We start from the raw sequence: 17,349 nt of genomic DNA, 5'->3' as shown, positions 1-17,349 counted from the left end.
TAAAGCCGAACTCATATATATATATATATATATATATATATATATATATATATATATATATATATATATATATATATATATATATATATATATATATACATCATAGTATAGCATGTCGTTTAAAAAACATCATAGTTTAGCATGTTGCTCTAAAATTGTCATAGTATAGCATGTCGTCCAAAAAAGTCATAGTTTAGCCTTTAGTCCACAAAATGCTGTTCTGTCCCGGCTGTCTGAAGTAGGTGAGGAGCAACACAAAAACTATATTTGATTTGAAAGAGTAAGTTTAGTATTTATTTGAAAGAGTGAGTTTACAACAACACAACATGTGAGGGAGTTGAAAGCAAATGGGTGTTAGTAAAATAAAAATAAACAGAACTAAAAGTGAACTTCATGTTGACATTGATGGGCATTCCAACCAGGAACAAAGTAAAAGATAATCAATACAAAAAAAAACTCTTCCTGTTCACCTCTTAAAACCCAAAAACACACCGCAGTAGCACCCTAAACTAAAACTACCAATGGGTTCCCTGTTTTTCTTTGTGAACTATTCAAAGGTTCCTCTCTATCTCCCCACACATCCACCAACCACTGGAACACATCTCCAAAGTTCTGCTGGACCAGCTCAGCTTCCCCTCAGAAGAAGTGCTGCCACCTGCCAGATGAAGGAGCGTTTTGAGAGGCAGCTGGCATCGTGATTGGACTGTACTTTGGTCTGTTCCAATCCAGCTTCAGCTCCAGAGACGGCAGGCGGGACGAGTCAACGGAGGCCGGATGGACGAAGGCATGAAGCTGAGTACAATCCAGAAAACAACAGAGGAGGAGTGCAGCAGCCCAGGACCAGGACAACCAGAGTAGCATGGTATGTCTCTTAGAAAACATCATAGTAGAGCCTTTGGTATGAAAAAACACCATCATATACATCATCCATCCATTATCTATACACCGCTTAATCCTCACTAGGGTCGCGGGGGGGGGGGCTGGAGCCTATCCCAGCTGACTCGGGCGAAGGCAGGGGACACCCCAGACAGGTCGCCAGTCTGTCGCAGGGCCACACACAAAGACAAACAAGCACTCTCACATTCACACCTACGGGCAATTTAGAATAATCAATTAACCTCAGCATATTTTTGGACTGTGGGAGGAAGCCGGAGTACCCGGAGAGAACCCACGCATGCACAGGGAGAACATGCAAACTCCATGCAGAAAGATCCCGGGAAAGCCGGGACGCGAACCAGGGACCTTCTTGCTGCAAGGCGAAAGTGCTAACCACTACGCCACTGTGCAGCCCATTCATATACATCATATATTGTACAAATAACAAGTCAAAGCAAAGAGACATACATTGTAGAATTGTAGTAATTGTGGGCTGACTGATTTACTGATTATCAGTATTTTATTTTTTACTGATTTACGGTAATAAATACATTTATAAATGGCGCTACTTTGGCTCTGAACCTTTATCTACCTGTGGTCGCTCTGTCTTCTGGAGTGATTTGATTGGTTATACGTCACGAATAAAACTCCTTTAACTTAACATCTGTAAACAAAACAAAAACGTATCAACAAAGTTTTCTGTTAGAGTTTGTGTTCTTCTAAGTTTAACTCCAAGATTTTAAATACTTTCATTTACTGCAAATGAATATCTACTCCAAATGTCTCACTAATAATCATTATCAGCCTTAAAAACCCACAAAACACCCCTCTATACTTCACCACACTTAGTACAGTCCGGTTCCCCCTTCTATAAATCTGCTTGGAATCTTCCACTTCCTGTTTGTCAAAGTGGCCTTCTACCTGGACAGGTTTTGTTGGAGCTCATGCAACAAACATTTTGGGTAACTGCACTTTAATATGGATGGATGACACTGAATTAGAGTCTGTTTTAGTGAGACTGAGTTAAGATGTGTAGCTCTGTCATTAAATAGGAAATTATTTCTCAGAATTCACAGAGAAAAGTCTGAAATGTTTGATAGGTTAGTGTCCCACATGTTCTTTGGCTCAGCTAAAGCTAACTCTCTCCAACTTCTGGATCTCTTGAGTTGCTTGTTGTTAAAATATCTTGCTAGAGGTGCTGAAGCTCAGAAAGTCTGAGATGTTTGTTCAGAATAAGCTCATTCTCAAGTCTTATCTGAACTGTCCTCTTTTGTTTGAACTTTCCCTAAACTTAGGAGTTAATGACAGAGCAGCACATCCAGACTCAGTCTCATTTATGTAGAGATTAAACTTCAGTGTCATTTATTGATGTTAAAGTGCAGTTTTTCAAATGTTTGTTGCACATGCTCCCGACCAAAGCAGTCCAGGTGGAAGACGATGTGAAGAGAAAGCTCCAGAGGATGAATATCACACATTTACGTTGGAAATAAATGTCCTTTAAGTAGACATTGTCATGCAAAAGTTGGATTTCCCTTTAATGATGTTCAAATCTTTGTTGAGTGTTTTGTTGATGTTGGTTTCTAAATATTTTCTGACACTCTGCCCCAAAGATTAAAACCTTCTACGGCTCACAAGCTGCAACGATTCACACATTATCAACTATCTTTCTGACTAAACTAAAATAAAAAGTGAAAAACTGCCTGATTCCTGCATCATGAATGTAAATCTTTTTGGTTTTTATGACAGTAAACTGAATATATTTGGGTTTGACATTTTATAAACCAAAACACGAAATGAATTAGTGGAGAAAACAATCAACAGATTAATGGACAAAGAAAATGTGTTTTCCAACATACATACAATTTAAATTCAATTTTATTTTTATAATGCCAATTACAGGTCAAATTGTCTCAAGACGCTTTATTTTTATATTTTTCTGTCATATTTAAAATATGAAAAAGTAAGAAATTTAAACCTCTTGACTAATCCAAGTTATTATTTGGTTTTTAAGAGACTAATGGACAATTAAAATAACTTTCTACATTAAAACTAATAAACATGAGGTCAAATAGAAGGAGGAGTTTTAAATACTGCAGTCCCACGACGACAAGAATAAAGTTTGTCAACAAAAACAATCTGCTGGTGGATTCCATTAAAGTCCTAATAAATGATAATAAAGTGTGATACTAAAGGTTTGTGGTGCTAAAAATGTACAAGTAAAGATATCAAGTTGAAGATCTGGATGGAGGTTGATAAAAGTTGACCTCCCTTCATTTCTCTGGAGAGACTCCATGGATTTTATGGATGGTGGTTAAAGACCTGCTCTTCTAGTCGTCTTCCTTCTAGTCACTGTAAAAAGTCAGTCCATCCTGGCCGACATCAACACCTCTTCATGACAACTTGTTCTGCCTCGGACCTCGTGGAAACTCCAGAATCTCGGGAAAACCTGTCGAGACTCGAAGAACTCGTGGAGACTCGATGAACTCGTCGGGCGGGGGAAGTTGTGGTGGGCGGTGGGGGGAGGTGGGGGAATAGAGGGGGGAGGCCGCCACCCACCTCCCCGCCTACTCTCCGCCCTGACTCCACCCAGACTCCGCCTTGGCTCTGCCCACGTGGTCACTTCAGGAACTACGATGCCAAAGGGACGACGAATTTATTTCTTTTTATCTGATCTGTAGCTCAGTGAGTTAAGGATTTGCCTATGGAGCTGCAGGTCGCTGGTTCAAGACCAGACACTTCTTAAGTTTTTCTCAAAATCCTGACAAAGACAAAGAAACAAAACTGCCAGTGGCGGGTCTTGAACCTGCGACCTTCCACTTGGTAGTCCGTCTTCTTATCCCCTGAGCTACTCGCTCAGATACTAATTCTTCTTTTTTTTGCGCATTTATCATCTATTTTTTGTCGTTTTCGAGTTTTTTTTTAACTCGAGTCTCGCCTTGACCGTTTTTCTCAGGAGGTGGGACTTCAGCCTTTGTGCTGGAGGGTGGAACCCTCAGTTCCAAGACTTTCCAAAGCCTCCACACCTCCCGAGTCCTCAGGACCTGAGCTTTCACACAGTCTGAGGGCTGAAATTTTCTAAGTCCCACAGTAGTTCTCTGTTAGATTGAACTTTCAGACAGTCCAAGGACTGATATCTTCTAAGTTCCTGAGTAGTTCTCTGTTAGTTTGAACCTTCAGACAGTCTGAGGACTGAAATCTTAGAAGTTCTTGAGCAGTTCTCTGTTAGTTTGAACCTTCAGACAGTCTGAGGGTTGAAATTTTAAAAGTTTCCCAGTACTTCTCTGTTAGTTTGAACCTTCAGACAGTCTGAGGACTGAAATTTTAAACGTTTCTCAGTACTTCTCTGTTAGTTTGAACTTTCTGGTTAACAGAAGCCATAAAACTTGTGACCATGAGTCTTGATTTCACATTTAGACCATCCATCTGAGTTCTTCTCAGACCTTCACCTGTGGGTTTTTTAGAAATCCTCAACAAACTTTGATTCTCTTCACTGAACAGTAAAGTTTGTGGAGATCAGAAGGTAACATTAGTTTGATCGATGCCTTCCACTACTAGTAGACTTTATCTGGAAAGCAGTTTTCTGAAATGAGTTCTTGGTAAATCTGTCCACAATCAAACCAAGAACATATAAAGAGGAAATGTTTGAAGAAACAACTTGGATGTTTTCATTTCAGACTAGAAAATGCTTTAAGACATTTATGGTTTTTGCTCTTTTTCATCGTTTTATTGTCTCTTCTGTTTAATTTGATCTTCTACAGTTTAACTGGTGTCTTTTCAAATGTTTTGTCTTTAGTTTGATTCTTCTTAAATGTTTAGTTTTGCTCTTTTCTCACCTTTTATTCTTTTCTAATGTCTGATTTGATTTCAAAATGTTTTGTCTTTTTAATGTTTAATTGTTTTTTCAAATGTTTTATCAGTTTGTTTGAAAATTTTCCTTTTATTTCCCAATGTTTAATTTTTCGATTAAATCTTTAAGGTTTTTCTTTTCAAATGTTTTACCACCTTTTATTGTTTAATTTTCTTTTGAAATGCTTCATTGTATTTTCTGTTTAATTCCTATTTAAATTTTTATTGTCTTTAAGATTTAATTTTGTAATTAAGCATTTAATTTTTTAATTAAATGTTTTGTCATTTTAAAGGTTAAATAATCTAATTAAATGTTTTGTATTTTTTTAAATGTTTAATATTCTTCTTGTTTAATTGTATTTTTTAAATGTTTAATTATCCAAAATATTTTATCTTTAATGTTTAATATTTTTGTTTAATTTCATAATTACATGTTTTGTATCTTCTGTTTAATTATCTAATTAAATATTTTGTCTGTTTAATATAATTTAATGTTCAATTTTCTTTTAAAAAGTTTTATTCTATTAAATGCTTTTTTCCTGTGATTAAATTGTTTTTTTTAAAATATAGTTTATTTCTTTCATCTTTTTCTGTCAAGATTTTAACCCCAACCTTGATAATGAAACAAACCCTTAAATCACAACAAAAATACTTCTGTTGTCACAATCATGAGTTAATCAATTATTCAGTTTATCAATTCAACTTTATTTGTTTAGTACCTTTCACACAGATGACAAAACTAAACAAGCAAAGAGAAAAAACTGCTAAAACTAGGATCAAAACTCAAAAACATATTTTTAAAAAAAGATTTAACATGGGAATAAAATCTGTTGTGTCCAGGGGATGGAGGGAGTTCATTGAAGTCTTCTTAGGCTCACGTGGGAAATCATTTAAAATATAAACTTGATATTCAGTCTAAGGAAACTGGAAACTGCAGAGCGACAGAAGAAGCAACAATATCTCCCGTTTTCTCCTTTAATGAGTCGACTCTTCCTGTGCTTTCAGACTAAAGAACTACAGACTCTTCACAACCTGCTCAAACTCTTGGTACAGGACCTCACTACACGGGTCAAGAAGGTTTCCTTCTCATTTCTACTCTGAAGCTCACCTTCTCCTGCTCAAACTGCTGACAAATGTTTCTGCTGCTCTAAAGTCTGGTCTCCAGAACTTCCTAAAAACTCTCAAAGTCTCTTCTGCTGCAGGTTGCTTTGTAGAACTGTTCCAGAAAACCTCACTAAACCACATGGAGGGGCCTCAAGATAGTCGTCCAAATGAAACCATACAAAAACCAAACTAGCACAACCCAAACGCTAAAGTCTCCTGCAGCCTACCAGAGAACCTCTGAGAACAGAGAATCAGGACAGGAACTCTTACCTTCTGGACAACCAACGTTGGTTCACAAACAAGAATACAGAATGTGTCTGACCAAAAACCTCTGAAGACTCACTACAGCCAAGATAAAGACACAACTCAGCTGTACCAAATCCACTAATCACTGCACACATTAGTACCATGTGCTAACTGTGGCTAAAGAACCACATTTACCAAGATAACTATCCAGTACAAAGCCCTAAAACACACCAAGAAACACATTAAAGACAATTTTACTGCTGGAAGCTGCAAGCCAACGCCTAAAGAACAAACTGAAGCAATGGAGCCAAACCCGGTTCACTGGTGAACAGAAGCAGAGGAAATGTTTGTCTGCAGCTAAATAAAGCAGGAAGACACTGAGCTGCTCAGGTGTTCCTGATAACACCAAGCAGCCACCTGGACAGCCAATAGGAACACAGCCACCTGGACAGCCAATAGGAACACAGCTTACTGGAAGTCCAGAGGACTGGGTTAGTCAAGGAAATTTAGTTTAAAGTTGAAGCAGAAAGTTAACAAAGAAAGTTGAAAACCACCTTCTGATCCCTGAAATCTCTGAGTTTTCACACAAAGAACACCTGAACATGTCAAACTGGTTCCATAGTAGAACCATCATTGTAAAAACATCATAGTAAGGTGTGTTGCTCCAAAAACATTAGGACCCGGCTGTCTAGGGTCGCCAAGGAGCAACACAAAAACAGGACAAACGCTGGTTTCCAGGGGGTTAGGAGGCTATTTATTTGAAAGAGGAAGTTTACAACAACACAACATGTGAGCAGAAAAATCACAAAGTCTGTCTTTAGTTCAGCTGAAAATATTAGTTTTTGTCTTTTTTATTGACCAAACTTTTCAGGAAGTAGATGAAGAATAATTAAAGCTCTCATGTAGAAGTCCAACTTATTTTGGATCCTTGTGGAGAGTTTAATCTTAGAGTTTGTAAAGCTGTTGAGTTTTTAGAGTCACATGGATTGTTTTGACATTTAATAACGGAGTCCTGAAATAAAATTACAGTTGTGGATTTCTGTCATTTAGTCTGGACTAAACAAGTAACAGCAGCATAAATCTCAAACGTCATTATAAGGAGTCTGGATTGAGGTTTCTCACTTGATAATGATCAAAACATGAACTTTAGGTTGGTTTAAAGGAATATTCCACCTTAAATCTTTGAATGTTGGCCTAAAAGGTTGGTTTCAGGAAGTATTCCACCTACAAGGTCCTCAAACATCCACCTTAAAGGAACATTCCACCAAAAATCCTTGGACATGGACCTAAAATGTTGGTTTAACCGAGTATTCCATCCAAAATCCCCAAAGAGACCTGAGGGGCTGGTTAAAAGGAACGTTCCACATAAAACCTCAAATATAGACCCGAAAGGGTGGTTTAGAAAAAAATCCTTCAATGTAGACCAAAAAAGTTAGTATGGAGGAATATTCCACCTGAAATGTAGATCTGAGAAGTTGGTTTGGAAGAATATACCATCCTAAACATCCTTAAATGTAGACTAAAAGACTTTTGGAAGAAAATTCCACCTAAAATCCTCCAATGTAGACCTAAAAGGTGACTTTAATGGTATATTCCACCTAAAATTCACTACTGTAGACTTTGAAGGTTGGTCTGATGGTATATTCCACCCAACATCCTTGAACATAAACTTAAAAAGTTGGTTCAAAAGAATATTCCACCTAAAATCCTTCAATGTAGACCAAAAAGTCTTGGTGTAAAGGAGTATTCCACCTTAAATGTAGACCTAAAGGATGGTTTGGAGTAATATTCTAAAAGGAAAACATGCATGACAGCAGAAGCCTGCAGAGGACTGATCAGATATTCTAGAGGATTCTCTCTGTGCTGAATTGCAGGGTGAAGATGTTCATTATGATGTGATGAGAATCTCACATACAGGAATGTGAGGAGATGCATGAAGATTACACAGTAATTCAGGTGGTGCATGTACTGTTCTGTCTAAAGGGTGTTTCCTGTGTTTACATTCCTAATTTTATATTTTTAAAATTTGTGCTGTGTGATGCTGTAAAAGTACAGCAATAACATGGTCATGTCGGGACACATTTACAAAAAAGAAAGTCTAATAGAAATGGATAATGGACATTTTGCGTGTTTTTTTGCAATGAACTCACTGCAAAAACTCTAAATCTTACCAAGTCTATTTGTCTTATTTTTACTCAAAATGTCTCATCCCACTTGATTTAAGATAAATCCACTTCACAAGAGACATTTCAGCAGATGGAGGGACTTGTTTTAAGACAATACATCTTAAATATCTTGTTAAGTCAAACAATCTTGAAATTATCTTGTTTTGAGTTGAATTTTACAAGAAAACTCAAAATAAGTTTAACCTCCTGAGACCCGGCCTATTCACTTATGTCCTTTATAATGGACATTTTGTTCACCTGTATATTTCTTAAGTATTTGGAGTTACCCTTCCAAGCCCTATTGTATTCTGTAGGGAACATCCTGGGCTTTCCAGTGATGTGTCATGTGATGGGTTTGCATGCTGGGAACTTTAGTTTTTTCCTGTATCAAGATGGCTGCTATACGAGCAACCACATTTTATGGAAAGAGGAGAGGTAAGTCAAATATTCATTATCTGTTGCTATTTTTACCATGATAACTATATATATTCTTGTTCATAAACATGTTAAGAACAATATTTTTACATCTGAAAACAGTTTCGTTATTTATGTTTTGAAATAACAGGCCTTTAATGAATGTCAACTGTGGTGGACACCAGGACTATTTTAATGTAATCAATGACTGCATATTGTTGTAGGAGAAAGAAGTGAAGCAGAGAGGATTCTATACCAGATAGTAGAGGGAGATTCAGATTTGGAGCTTTCAGATGAGGAAAAGGATGCAGAAGATGAGTATCAGCCTGTGACAGATGATGATGAAGAAGGAGAAGAAGAAGATGCAGGAGAATCTGATGAGACAGAGTCAGAGCCAGAGAGGGAGCAACAAAGTTGTCTTGATCTATGGGCCAGGACTAGCTTGTAGGTTTTATTTAGTTTCAGGCTAATTTATTACATTTTATCATCATGTTATATTATTGTAGTATTTGTACTATGTAAATGCTGTTAAAAATATGCAAGTTACGTAAAAATTTGCTTCTAAAGCTAGTCAATAGGGAGTCATATCACATCCATGACACTGAAATTACTGCATTAATTGAAATTGATGTGAAAAAATTTCACTGTTACTCTTTTTATTAACTTGAATTTTTTTGTGTGTTTTTTCTTGATCATCCATCATAATAGATTCACACCTGTGCTACCTGTGCTTCCTGGCTATCAAGATGACCCTAAAATTCATGAATACTGGAGTCCAATCCAGTACTTTTCACAGTACATTTTTTCAGGCAGATATCGTCCTGCTGTCCTCTACAATGGACATGCTGTGAAATTAAAATAAAAAATATTTTTTAAAAAATGAAAATTGTAAAGTGTTTTTTTAGGCCCAAATGGATAGGACATCACACAAAAAGAGAAATTGTAAGACACTTTTTTCCCTTGGTTCTCAGGAGGTTTTAATACAGCTCAAATTAGGAGGTTACATGAAAGCACAAATCTATTTTTGAGTGAAAAAATATTATTTTCTTTTAGCATGTCTGGCTTATTTTAAGACACCTAAGCTGACAATCCTGGTAAAATATAGCTTAAAATAAGTTTTCCCAGCTAATTTTAAGATCTCAATATTCTAAATATATCTATAAAGTTCCTTGAAATAAGTTATTTTTCTTGTTTTGAGAGGGGAATTTTTTCCAGGGCTAAAGCTGATGTTTTTGGGGATCAACAGAGAACCACTTCAATAAATGTACCTGAAACAGCAAATGTCTGGACATAATCATTTGCAATTTGTTCAAAAGAATGATTTCCTTTATGACGTGCACCAGTGACGTGATGATGTGGAGGTTAAATAAGTACTTCAGAGAATTTCATTTCTGATCTGAGAGATTCACCAAAAGCTACTGAGAAAAACTGACTGGAATAAACGGATACCTGTGAGCTGACATTCACTCGGCTGCCGTGATCAAAATGTCAAACCTGAAGCCCATCGCTCCTTGTTTCTGCCCTCATCTGACTAATTTCCATTAATCTCTGCTTGGATCACAAGATCAAACCACAGCCACAGGCAGACATACTGGCACAAGCTGCAAAGCTGCAAAACACCACCGAGCTGCCCGATCTGTTGACTCATTTAACTCCATTTGTGGGCACGATTAAATCTGATATCTAACAGTAGAAATGTTAGAAGTTACTGGGGGACACTTTGTAGTTTCATACTTCAAATAATACCTCAAATAATCACTTTTATTCTTAGGTACGTCTACAGTTGAGTCTCTTTCCAGGATTAATAAAACATTTGTAGATATTTCTGTGTTAAAATCAATGGTAATTTATTCGACTTGATTTGACTTGTTTTAGGGGTTTCTAGCTTTTTCATTGGTAGGAAAAAAGTGTAGAATCACAGATAACAGTATTTTCAGCATCTAAAAAAATAGTTTTTTAGCTGTTTATATGTTGTTATCATGGAAATGGATGAACTTTTATGATCAAAAGGATATCTCTGAAAGATGCAAAGCAGTCCTCTGCACTCCAGCTCTGTAGCTGCTCACCTCATCTCACCTCTGCAGAGACTCTCACCCTTATATACATAGACGGCCTTATCTAACCTTTACATAAGGTGTTAAATTAGTGTTTGAGAGATCTCATCTCTGCTGTGCATCATCCGCATGTTCTCATGTCACTCTTTAATCAGGCTGTTTTGACTCTTCATGTTCTAAATGCAGGACCTATACTGTTATTCACTCCACGCTCTTCAAAAGTGTGATATAAGCCACTTAATGTTGAGAGACATTGGCCTCAAAACGAGAAGTGCAAAGTAACAGAGCAACATCAGATGGATTACACTGAAATTGGAGAAAATTGTCAGACAAGTTCTTTAGCAAAACAAAATTTTCTACTTTTATTTTTACTTCTGACTCCAGTAAAAAGCTCAATTTTGATCACAGGTTTTAGTATCTTCAGGCATCAGTGGGCCCAATTGATGCACATCATCATTCAGTTTATTTAAGCCTCATGCTTTCCCTCTACAATTTAAACACCTCTGATTTTACTGTGTTTGATAAAAGTGAGACAATCATTTTAACTACTCCAGTCTGATATAATGAAGGCCACGCATCACACAGATGTCTGTTAACATTTACTTTTCTCCTCAGTCAACCGGCACCTTGAAAACTACGATAATAAAGGACATTTCAAGTTTCACAAAAAGCGTCTCTAATTAGACTGATTCCAAAAATAAGTCTTTCAAGCCAGATTCAGTCATTAGACAGGTCCAATACGCTAGTTTGTGACAACAATGCATTGAAACCGTTCATACAAAGCACTTCAACAAATAACAGCCCAAAAATATGAAACAAATAAAACTTAAAAATCACAATTCCGTGTGTCTCTCAGACTGTGCAGAATAGTTATGTTTTTAGGTTATATCGTTTCCTCTCTACCAATGTTGGCGTAGCCGACGTGATGATGTGACGATTGGTGTACAAATGTATGCAGTCATCACATGACTCTGCCCTGTTTCTTCTTTGTATTAAAGTACAGGACTAAACAAGCTCCACTTTTTCAGAACTTTGTAGTTGTAAGCTGAAAGGTTATTATGAACAAAAAGACTAACAGCCAGCAGGTTAGTCACACTTTCTGTTTCAGTACAAGACAGGAACGCTGAACCCAGTTTCTGTTTCACAATCTTCAGTTTATAAATAACACTGGGGCTAAAAGTTTCCAGTGAAATATTTAGCCTCAACTACTCGTATTCATCTCTCCTAAGGCAGGTGTTTCATGTGACCACAACCCATAAAACTCAGAGTGCATCAACTAGGACAAAAAGATGTGAGGTAAAAAGACTTGTCTGGGTATGTGAGTTCATGCCACAGATAACGCTGAAGGCGACGTGTAGGACCTCAGGCTTCGGCTGGAAAGCCAGGTGCACAATGACCTGCACTCTTGATGTTCTTTTTTAATCGTGTAGCGGCAATTCACAACATATGTCATCTTGTAGCACTTCACATCTTTTAAACAAAGAACAGGGAACCCAACAAGGCAAAGCTTCCAATGAGCAAGCAGTCAGCGACTGTGGGAAGGAAACAACCAAAAAACCCAACAGAACCAGGCTCAGAGAAAGCAGCCATCTGCCCCGACCAGCTGGGGTGAGAGTGGAGAGGTAATTGTAAAGTTGCCACGATTAGATGGGAAATTTTCTAGAGAGAATGGGCTGTGGCTTTTCCAGGGATGAGGACAGTTTGGGAGGAGTTAAGTACAGAAGAACTGTAGAGAGCTGTTAAAGCAGTCAAAATCTGGACTTTTTACAGACTCTGTATTGAAGAAACATTAGTCACATCAGACACTGAATGCTTTGCCAAGCCTTTTCTTTTGATGACTCCTGAAGGCATCAATAATTGATCCAGAAGTGATTTTTTTTGACCACATGTTGGACAAAGCTGTCTGACCTGAAGCTTACTGACCCAAAGCAGGCAGTGAAGTCTCATCATTTTAACTCATCTTTAAGCCACTTTCTGTAATGCATGAAAATTGATGTATTTATACTAGCGGTGGGATGCGATTGAAAAAATTAACTGTTGTAGCTAACGTGTGGTGCATCACCCCAGAGCTCATTTTCATAAAGTAGTTTTATTTCTGCAAATGTGGTGCAGGGAGGTCCGACGCATCGCAAAACTTTCGTTAAACGTCTAAACTAGCTGTTGTTGAACTAAAACGAGGACAGATTCAGCTGCTTATTTCTCGCCTCAGATGCTTTCAAAAATACTTTTTGTTGAACAGTTTTCGTAATAAAACAGAAAGTTGCCGACATTTCTGTGTTGATTCACTCTTTATTGGGCTGCAAACAGACTTTAAGTGCATTAGCGCCACCTACTGGGCTGGAGTGTGCATCAGTGTTACCGGTGTGCCAGAAATTAAGGAAGTAAGAAAGGTGCAATTAAATGCGTTATTTTTCATAATTAACGCATTCAAGTCCCAGCCCTAATTTATACTTTAAAATGACAGGATTTGCTACAACCAAGACAAGACTGATGATACTGTTTTTGATTTTAGTAGTGATATCAGGGTGATGATCGGGAAATGTTTGCGAACTTGAACATTCTTTGTGTAACATTCAGGAAACCCTTCTTATTAATAATACTAGCAAACTGAATTCAGCATCCTGTTGCTCACACTCCTGCTTGTACTTCGTAGGTAGTCATAGAGAGTCATTGGGCATTGGTGACGTGATATACATGAAACTGAATATGACTGACTGGCAGGTATTTCAGTCAAACTGTTGTTAGAGTTTGACTATCAGCTATACTTGCAATTATAGACCATATCTGACAGGTGTGGAGATAAGTGGGGCTGTAAAGATCTTAGTTTGATTACCTTCAGGTCTTCAGGAAGGATGTTCCAGAGATTTAGACCATGATAAAAAATGAATGCCTCTCTGTGGGTTTTTGTTTTGACTTGATTTTTTTGCTGAATTTTTGGATTTTTTTCAGACAAAGAAACAGTATTTTTTTGGGTGCCTGTCAGTGAAGACAACAGAAGGGTTAACTTGAGATTTGTTCTTCTTGGGGAAACCAGGTATCAGAATATTACAATAGTGAGTCTCCAGGAAATAAAAGCATGCAGTAACGTTTCTGTATTGACTTGATAAAATGTATTCTGATGTGAAGCTCAAAAGTGAAATCTGAGCCAAAGCTGACTCTGAGGTTTTTCACTTGGTGACGTTGGTTTGATGCCAGTCCTTTCAGTTTCACGTTGAGCAAAGAAATAGTTTTTGTTACCAGTGGATAAAACAAATAAGGGTGACATCAAACGTCTCAATCAGACAGCGAAGAATCTCTCAAAATATGAAGCTGTTACTTTAATATCACAATCTAGACAGCAGTGTTTTACAGACCTCCAGGGCTGTAAGTTTGTAAAATCTAAACCAATGCACGTCAACAAAAACAAGATTTCTAGTTGGTGTTAAGCTGCTTAAGTGGAAAAGTACTATCTAAAACTGTATAGGAAAAATAAAATGCTGTGTGTGTACACTGAGATAACTGGCTATTACCTAAAAGTATTGAATCAAGATCTGGATTTATTATGAGACTCTCAGTAAAAGTTTTAGATGTATTTTCACTTCGAGCTGAAAGTATTGACCTTAGCAGTAACATTTTAAAACAATTATTGTGTGAAACAAATGTGAGGTGTGTTGTTGCACATTTATTATTTTTTAGGTTAGACTGGTAAATTAGGTAATTATCACTAAGAAGTAGTTGATTGTGAGCATCAGAGGAAACGACAACTGAACTTTAACTTTTAGAAAAAGGTCAGTAGAAAAAGAAAGGAGTCTACACATCCTGACTAATGGAAGAAAATGTAAATCCTAATTCAAAACGTATTCATTAGAAGTTTGTCAGTGAAAATATTTCTGAACACACCTTCATTCTGACTTGTTCTTGCCAGTCCAATTAAAGCAAACTAAAAAAACCTGAGTTTCCTATGGGTTAAATGAACTGAGCTCCTCTAAGATGTCCAGAAATGTGAACTGAAGCTCCTTGAAGCAATGCAGCAACAAACACAACAGACAACTTCCTCAGTTTGACCAGTTTTATTGGTGTATTGTCATTTCTTACAGCCAGGATTCACTTCTGCTAAAGTCCAAAACAAGAAGCATGCCGAAGCTTTATAGGCAGCAAAATACATCTGCCCTCCTCTTTCTCACTCTCTGTCACACAAACTATTTCTGCTCGGTCTTTGTCCCTGTCTTCCTTTTTCACACACTCTCTTTTAAATACGTCCTCATTCCTGACCTCTTCAGTGTTGACTACAGAGGCTGAAGTCGATTTGCATGTTGCATGAGAACTGATGCTTGAAACTAGATTCTTATAGGAAAACAAGTTTCCCTTTATCTCAATAAACTCTATGATGAACTGATAAATTCCCCTAAACTTCCAAAACTCAGCTACAGTGAACCCTCGTGTCGTCCTGCGGGTCAAATTAACCCGTTTTAAAGTTTGAAAATGTGGGAAAAAAACATATTTTCACAGTGAAACCTCTGATGTCCACATTTTCAACATTTTTTGGGAAATCTTTCAAATAATTGTTATGGGAATGTTCTTAAAGAAAATATTAGAAGTTTTAATCACTATTTTTTTAAAGATTTTTACTAATTTTTTGAAAATATTTACAAGAATTTTCTTGCCAAATTTGAGGGATATTTAAAATAAAACCTTTAAGGGAAGCTTTTCAGGAATTATTGGAATTTTCTTCCTGAAGGTTTTGCAAATTTTCATAAATTTTGGGATTTTTTTGCTGAATTTTTGGATTTTTTCAGACAAGGAAACAATATTTTTTGGTGCCTGTAAATGAGGACAACAGGAGGGTTAAGAAGGATCTGCACTCCAACCATCTGTCAGCTATAGATATTAGTTAATTTTCCATAAAGATTTACATTCAAGTACATATGAGCTTCTAAAATACTAAACACGGTTAAAGAGTAAATCATAGACTGCATGTAAAGATGGATGACATCCCCAGAAGTTAAGCCAAAATATCTTAGAAATGGGCGTTGACATGACATAATTTACCATCCTAGCCTGCTAATAGAGGCTGGGGGAGGAGAAATGGCATCAAAGTCCAGCCTCCATCAAGAACAAGTTGAATTAAAGCTGCAGGGCAGAACTGTTGTCTACCTCATATGGCAGTGAAAGTCATTAAACGCTCATGACGCATACCTTGCCATTGACAGCTGTTGTTTTAATACAGTTATTCTTCTTCTGAACAGTTATCTTTATTATCTGGAGCATCAAAAAGTTGCCCCTTGTTTTGTTTTTTCCTCCAAATACTCCTAGTTGCTGCAGCCTACTTTGTCTCAGTTGCCACCATTACTTCCAAACCAATTTTTCAGTCAAAACCAACAGATTTAAACCTCTAGTGTACAGCGCAGGGCAAGGACAGGCAGCATCGTGTGAACTCGTTTATTGCATGTAAAACTTCCGCACTGTGGCTTTAATAACTCTTACGTGTGCTTTAAATATTTTTTCCCCAGATATACTTGTTGTTAACTTATCAGAAAATTGCACTTGATTGAACATCAACATGATAAGATGATTAGTTATATGTTGTAAAAAGCCTGAACGTCGTTGCTATTGACAGCTGCTCTGAATAAAGTACACAGAGGCACATGCAGAATTAGAGAAAAAAGCATCGAAGGGCTGTTATTTCCTCAACCACGTGATTAATTTCAAACCTTAAAGTTACTTGTTCTGCATTAAACTGTAGTGTTGCAGTAGCTGAGTTTGAAAGGCATTTTAATTGGCATGTTAATTCTAACATCATAGCAAGCAAGTTAAGACTACAAATACAGAGAAAGTAGTTGATTAGTCCACAACAGGCCAAGACAGTCAAGATTAGGGATTGTCAGCCTGGTTGATTATTGGCATTTTTCCGATTATCTGTGTTTTTATTGACCGATTATTAATCAGTTAAATGCTCTACTTCAGGTCTGATGCAGCCTCCTCTCTCTGTGGTCTCAGAAACGTCTCTCAAGAAGCAGAAACTGAACAAGAAACACAAGCCGTTGCCACAAACCAAAAAATTAGCTCCTCTCACAGCGGCTAAGGCTATGCTAACGGTTAGCGGCTAAGTTACAATGCAGCCACAGATTAACCTGAAACAGAGTCTGGAAAATAATAATTAAGATCTGGACCTTAGTGGGAAACAAAGCGATAGAATGTCATAGTTATTAATCTAACTTCTTTTATGTTATTTTTTTTGCAGCTTTATTGATAGGTGCAGTAAAGACAGACAGGAAGGAGGGGGAAGACATGCAGCAAAGGGCCGTGAGCGGGAATCGAACTCAGGCCTCTGCGTTGGGGACCAGCCCCTATACACGGTTCAGCCATTTAACCCGCTGAGCTATACTGACACCCTATTAATCTAACTTCTGGTCTGTTTGGAGGCCCCGTTCCACATGTGCAGTAGATCAACAGCTACATTTTCATGCATGCACACTAGGGATAGATTGATTAGGGGCCAATCATCATGATATTTGGCATTTTTCAGATTATTGGTATCTGTATTTTTATTGACCGATTATTGATAAATTTAAATCGCTATGTCAGATCTGATCCAGCCTTCTTTCTGTCTGTGGTCTCAGAAATGTCTCTCAAGCAGCAAAAACTGAACAAGAAACACAAGCTGT

The 17,349-nt window shown here is 37.3% G+C and overlaps 2 long non-coding RNA genes across 3 annotated transcripts in view; one reads left to right on the top strand and one right to left on the bottom strand.

Moving 5' to 3' along the window:
- Nucleotides 1-266: 266 nt before the first annotated feature.
- Nucleotides 267-17,349, bottom strand: part of LOC118469603 (uncharacterized) — a 128,091-nt gene continuing 111,008 nt past the window's right edge. Inside the window, exons 7-8 of one of the 2 annotated variants that reach the window (XR_008604347.1) lie at nt 1,469-1,540; nt 267-893 (exon numbers count right to left, since the gene is read on the bottom strand). This is a non-coding gene — a long non-coding RNA (uncharacterized LOC118469603). The remainder of the gene's footprint in view (nt 894-1,468; nt 1,541-17,349) is intronic. The other variant, XR_008604348.1, reaches the window with a different exon arrangement.
- On the top strand, nt 732-7,108 carry LOC129350822 (uncharacterized). Its single transcript, XR_008604349.1, has 2 exons — nt 732-862; nt 5,728-7,108. It is a non-coding gene; the product is annotated as an uncharacterized LOC129350822 (long non-coding RNA).

The sequence above is a fragment of the Amphiprion ocellaris genome, chromosome 16 (assembly GCF_022539595.1).
Source record: "Amphiprion ocellaris isolate individual 3 ecotype Okinawa chromosome 16, ASM2253959v1, whole genome shotgun sequence".
NCBI lineage: Eukaryota > Metazoa > Chordata > Actinopteri > Pomacentridae > Amphiprion > Amphiprion ocellaris.
Note: the sequence above shows the minus strand (reverse complement) of the source record. Positions and strands in the feature narration are given on the sequence as shown.